The sequence below is a fragment of the Lonchura striata genome, chromosome 17 (assembly GCF_046129695.1).
Source record: "Lonchura striata isolate bLonStr1 chromosome 17, bLonStr1.mat, whole genome shotgun sequence".
In the NCBI taxonomy this organism is placed as follows: domain Eukaryota; kingdom Metazoa; phylum Chordata; class Aves; order Passeriformes; family Estrildidae; genus Lonchura; species Lonchura striata.
The window spans coordinates 2598757-2604680 of record NC_134619.1 but is presented as its reverse complement, the minus strand read 5'-3'; the positions used below and the strand labels follow the sequence as shown (position 1 = coordinate 2604680).

General features: G+C 46.6%; 1 long non-coding RNA gene across 1 annotated transcript; it reads right to left on the bottom strand.

The window, feature by feature from the left end:
* Positions 1-921: 921 nt before the first annotated feature.
* LOC144247180 (uncharacterized) lies at positions 922-2431 on the bottom strand. The gene is made up of 2 exons (XR_013340885.1): positions 2373-2431; positions 922-1041 (listed from the first exon to the last, which is right to left on the bottom strand). It is a non-coding gene; the product is annotated as an uncharacterized LOC144247180 (long non-coding RNA).
* Positions 2432-5924: the final 3493 nt, after the last annotated feature.

The following is a 5924-nucleotide window of genomic DNA, read 5'->3' as shown; positions in this document are numbered from 1 at the left end:
TGTCCCTCTCTGTCCCTCTGTCTCTCTGTCCCTCTATCCCTCTCTGTCCCTCTGTCCCTCTCTATCCCCTCTCTGTCCCCCGGTCCCTCTGTCAGTCCCTGTCCCCCTGTCCATCCCTGTCCCTCTGTCCCCCTGTCCCTCTGTCCATCCCTGTCCCTCTGTCCGTCCCTGTCCATCCCTGTCCCTCTGTCTCCCTCTCTGTCCGTCCCTGTCCCTCTGTCTCCCTCTCTGTCCGTCCCTGTCCATCCCTGTCCGTCCCTGTCCCCCTGTCCATCCCTGTCCGTCCCTGTCCCCCTGTCTCCCTGTCCCTCTGTCCGTCCCTGTCCCCCTGTCCGTCCCTGTCCCTTTGTCCGTCCCTGTCCATCCCTGTCCGTCCCTGTTCCCCTGTCCATCCCTGTCCCTCTGTCCGTCCCTGTCCCTCTGTCTCCCTCTCTGTCCGTCCCTGTCCATCCCTGTCCGTCCCTGTCCCCCTGTCTCCCTGTCCCTCTGTCCGTCCCTGTCCATCCCTGTCCGTCCCTGTCCCTCTCTGTCCCTCTGTCTCCCTCTCTGTCCCCCTGTCCGTCCCTGTCCCTCTGTCCGTCCCGGTCCCACCGCGGGGCGCTCCCGGCGCTGCCGTGCCCGCGCCGCTGCCGCCCCCTCGTGGCCGCCGGTGGAAGCGCAGCCCGGCCTCATCCCGCGCGCCGATTTTGGCTCCAAATTCTTTAAATAAAACAAAACAAAACCAACAACAACAAAAAAATCTACAAGATGCTCAATCCAGCCCCGCGGCCCGCGCCCCGGAGGCCCCGGCCCAGCCATTCCCTTCGGGATGGATGCATCCCGCTGCGGATCCCGCATTCCCCGGGATGCATCCCCAGCGGAATCCCGGGAACCTCCCTCATTCGCAGGTGCTCGTTCGCAGGAGCTGGGGGACAAGGCGTGTGCGGCACTGAAACTTGGTTTATTCAGTGAAATTCCAGCTTTTTTTTCGGATTTTGACCACTGGAGCGCCGGCTGGCAGTGTCCACGGAGCCTCCCCGCTGCATCCAGCGGGATGGAGCGCTGGGAAGGGTTTAATGATTCCTTAAGGAACGGGAACATGCAAACCAAATGAGCTGGGGGAGCTGAAATCTCAGCGGGGGAGGAAACGGCTGCAGCTGAAGAGATCCAAGCTGCTGACAGCAATTCAAATGCGAGATTGGGTGGCACGGAATTAAACAACAGCGCTTGTTCAAATATTAGGAAAGACAAGGAGGGAAAAAAAAGCTCTTGGGGAAACAAATCCTGCTGTGCTGGATGAACTCCACGGGCTGACTAATCCGGGGTTCTGTCCTAGGAGTCACCAGCACCAAATCCCTGAGATGTGGACACCTCACCTCCCCCAGGACACTGGCGTGGGAATGGTTAAGGGAACACGATAAATGTGTAAGAACTGGGTAGTCTGAAGCGAAAGATCAGAGCTCAACTTCCTCCAACTGAATAGAAAATGCAGTTTTAATGGGCGACTTCTCAATTTTGTTAGTATAATTTATTGGTCCCAGTCAGATCCCAGCAGTGCAGAGGAGCTGAGATGCAAAGTTCAGCTCTGGGCTCACTAAAAATCCAATTACTGCCATTGGGAATGCCGAGTTCAGACAGGGAGGGAGCAGGGAGGTGGCACACGGGGTGAGAGGAATATTTGCAGGTATTGTGGTTGGCCTGGCCAGAGCTAATAATCATTGCCATTCATAAGCATGAAAGAGTCAAGTATTCCCACCCCCCTGCTGCCATTTGAAAAGTATCTGACCTAATTATTACTATCCCTGTTGTGTAAATTCAGCACTTTGTCAGTCTGAATAAATGTACATTAGCCTTAACATGAGTGAAACAAGTTTAAACAATGAAGGCAGCTTTGTAAGGCTCCCTCGCTTTTTAACTTATTTGACACCACACTAAAGAGCCCATTTAGACTAAAGAGTTCAGCACATTTTGGGACCCATTAAATGCCCAGGTTGAGACTAGATATTCTCCTTATTCTTTTTTTAATTTGTCCTCCCTAGTTGCTAAAGTCAGCAGAATTAAGCAATAAGCTGCTTTGCATTTCTTTAGCTTTGTAGGCAAGTTGCAGAGAGCTACACCCACCCCTGCCAAGGCAGGGCAAACCTCACTTATCACCGAGACCAAGGCATTCCTTGGAATTAGTTTTAATTTTAAAAAATTACTCTTAATTAAAAAAAAAAAAAGGAAACTCATAGCACAAAAATGTGATATTCATGACTGTCAGGAAAACTTACACTGTCAAATTGTTTCTATTTTAGGCTAACAGCATAGAATTTAGAGTCAGGTCAGCCTTTCATAGAATTATGGAATGGGAAAGAGCTTCAGGATCATCCAGTCCTGTGACTGATCCCCACCTTGTTCTCAGCCCAGAGCTCTGAGTGCCACCTCCAGGAATTCCTGGGACACCTCCAGGGATGGGATCCAAACCTTCCCGGGCAGCTCCTGGGTCTGACCTCCCTTTCCAGGACAAAATTCCTGCTGATGGAGGAGTGACAAACTCCAGGTGTATCCTGACTCCAGCTGCTGTCACATTTAGGACATGACCTGGAAGGAGGAGAACATTTACCCTGGCCTGGCTGCAGGACAAATGCAGATCAGCTCCAAAAGAGCAAAAAGGGCTGAAAAACCAGAGCATCATCACCCTCACCATCCCCTGTTCCCAGCCCTCCTCCATCACTGAGGAAATTTCTGAAGGCAGCAGAAAGAAAGAGTCAAATGGGAGAAAATACGGGAAAAACTGGATGGAAAAGCAGCAGTGCAGCCAGAGCTGAACACTTCTGCAAGGGGAAGGGGGTGTTCTCCACCAGTGAGCCCCTGGCTTTTGAGCAAACCTCTGAGATCCCACACAAAGGTTGGGTTCTGCTGGATGTGTCACAAAGAGCTGGCAGGGAAACATTTTCCAAGGAGAAATTCGTTTTACTCAAAGCCATAACCAAACCAGTTCTTTCCCAAATGAGATCTGTGGTCAGTCTGTAAATTGAATTCTGTCACTGACCTGCAAGAGATCTTTGAATCCACAAGAAGTTCAGTGTTGGACAAAGCCACAGCTCTGACGTTGGCAGCAGCACCTCCCCAGGATCTGGGCTCTTGGATGAGTATTTAGATTAAAATCCTGCTTTATGGGCAGAGCTGCAGATGCATTTGGATTCCATCCCTCTTACTCATTTTGAAGCTTGGTTAAGCTTGAAGCACAGCAAAAAAACCCAACTCAATTATAATTTCTAGCTGTCAGGAAGGAATTCTATCAGCTCCATCCTCCAGAAGGAAATCCACACTGTCTAGCAGTAATCAGTTCCATTTGTGACCCTCCCAACAAAACCCTTTTTGTCTGTGATTTGTATTCAGCTTAGGACACGCTGATTTCAGACCCTCTGTGGATTGTAATGTCTAAACAGCCTTTTTATTTTTAAATGCAACCAAGAAACTATTTGGCAGGGTCTGAATCTGAAGCAAAATCTCCCAACTGCACTGGACACTCACAGACAACTCTGTTTGTTCAGCTCAGCTAAGAATAGGACATTAGTAAGAAATATTTTAATCTAACAGGCATCATGTTTTGAAGGGAATTTTCAGCTTTTTTGGCCAATTTGAGTGGCATGTGGTGATCTCATGGTGTGGCAGCTGGAGAACAAATGAAGCTGCAGCTCTGACCCCTGAGGATGGGCTGGGTGTGAATTCCCTCAGGTTTTGGGATTCAGAGGCACCAGTGTGGAAAGGACTGTCCTTTCCAGCCAGTCACTCCAGGATGGTGATTCAGGACACAGAACCTTCCACCACCAGTGTGGGAAGGAATTCGCTGCACTTCAATCCAATCCCCAAATTCCACACCAAAAAACAGCCCCCAATTATACAACTGGCACTAACTGGATCCTTTTCTGAGCTTTTCAGAAGAGAGGCCAAGGCTTGAGCAGCATGGGAACAAAACTGTCCTGTGAATTCCCCAGAAGAGCCCCATGGATGCAGCGCTGCCAGAGACTCGTGTGGCATCTCAAAAACCAGATTTCAGATTCTAAAGCTTCTGCAGCTTTCAACTTTCACCAGCATTCAAATTCACCTACATTAAAAGAAAATTAAATTGCCCTCTCCAACAAAAAGCAAACCACAACAAAGCAAACATCCTCTAGCAAACTATTCCCTTGAATCCATTAAAAACTGCCAAGTCAACGTTCCAGCGCCCACTGCCCATCCCGGGCTGCCAGCAGCACAAGTGGCACTTTGGGCTCCTGTGTGCCACCAGCTGTGGCAAGAACAGGCCAGAAATATTTCATATTCCAACCATATTTCATATTCCAGCCTTATTTCATATTCCAGCCATATTTCACATGCCAACAATACATCCCATTGCTTCCCAGGTGGAGTTCTGCAAAGGGAAGGAAAAGCCCCCACTGCAAACACTTCCATAAACCAAAAATGTTTGAAGAGCTCTGTCCCCCAGGTGGGGATGGTGGAATTTGGGACACAACCCTGGCAGAGAAGCAGAGCTGATGAACCCTGGGGTACAGGGAGATCAGGCAAGAATTTGTTTTAATAGATGAGCAGATCTGAATTAAAAAGGATTTAGGGCCCAATGGGCAGGAAAACCTGGGACCAACAGCTTGGACTCTGCCTGATTTATCACTAACAAAGAGAAGTAAATTGAATGTTGTGTTTCTCTGTGTATTTTTAGTAAAGTATTAACTAAATCAAAAGCATTAAATTAATTCCCTTTGGATTTATAACTGCTGGAAGTGGAAGAAAAGTGCAGTCTCATAAAACACCAATAGGATTTTATGATGCATTGTCAAACAGAATTAAACTGCAAATAAAAGCCCTAATATGGGACTCCTTTAGTACAGAAACTTCATTTTCTGTAAGCAACAAATAATAATGGATCATTATGAAAAGAATACAGAACAAGGAGAAGAAAGCTGATTTCTAGCCATGCATACAAAATGTGCCTGGATGCTTCCTGGAAGCTCCAGCAAACCTCAAACTGTTTGATGTGCTCCCATCTCTGGAAAACAAAAAATTCTTACCACCATATAAATTCTACAGCAAACCAATTTTTAATTACACCTATCAAAAGAATAATAAAATCCCAGCAGTTTCATTCAAGCTGTTCGAATCATGGAGACCACCTATGCAAATATCAACACAGCATTTGAATCTGCAGGTAAACTACTGCCAATTATAAATGGGGACACTTTTAATATTATATTACAAGGATAATAAATCATTTTCACACACAAAGGTAACAAGAAAACATCATGCAGTGGTTTTAAAAGCCTCCTACTTTCTGCATTTCTATTCTGGTTCATTTGTGTTAAGATTAGAAAAGCAGATTTCAATTTTAAAAGAGGGAGAGAGGAAAGTGAAAAACTTCCAGCCTTCCCTCTGGTCATTCCATGTGGATTTAAACATTAACAAGGGAATATTCTGCTGTTAGAAACAGGCTGCAACAATATGGACAGGGATGTTGCACAAACATTTTCATGGCTGTGCTCTCATCTACTCTGTCAAAAAGTAAATTATTTGAAAATACCTGCAGAACCTTTTAGAAATACACAGTGCTACTGAGGGCCCAGTTAGCTGGACAAAAAAAAAAAAAAAGGCATTATTTCTATTTTTGCTCTCAGAAAGGGTTTACAGAGGGTTTGAATTCCGTAGTAATACACTGAAAACTGTAATTACACAATTATTTTGTGGCCCAAATCAACAGAGGAGGAGAGCAGGAACTTCTCCTCTCCTCCTTCTCCAGAGGACTTTGTGACTGAGGATGACAACATCCAACTGGGAGGAAAAAAAGAGAATTTTTGTGCAAAAATTCCAACATTTCAGAATGAAATCTGCTGCTACAACACTGATTCTGCTGGTCTGCTTCTTATTTAACAGAAGCTGCAGCTGACACAGGTTCTCCAGCTATCAAC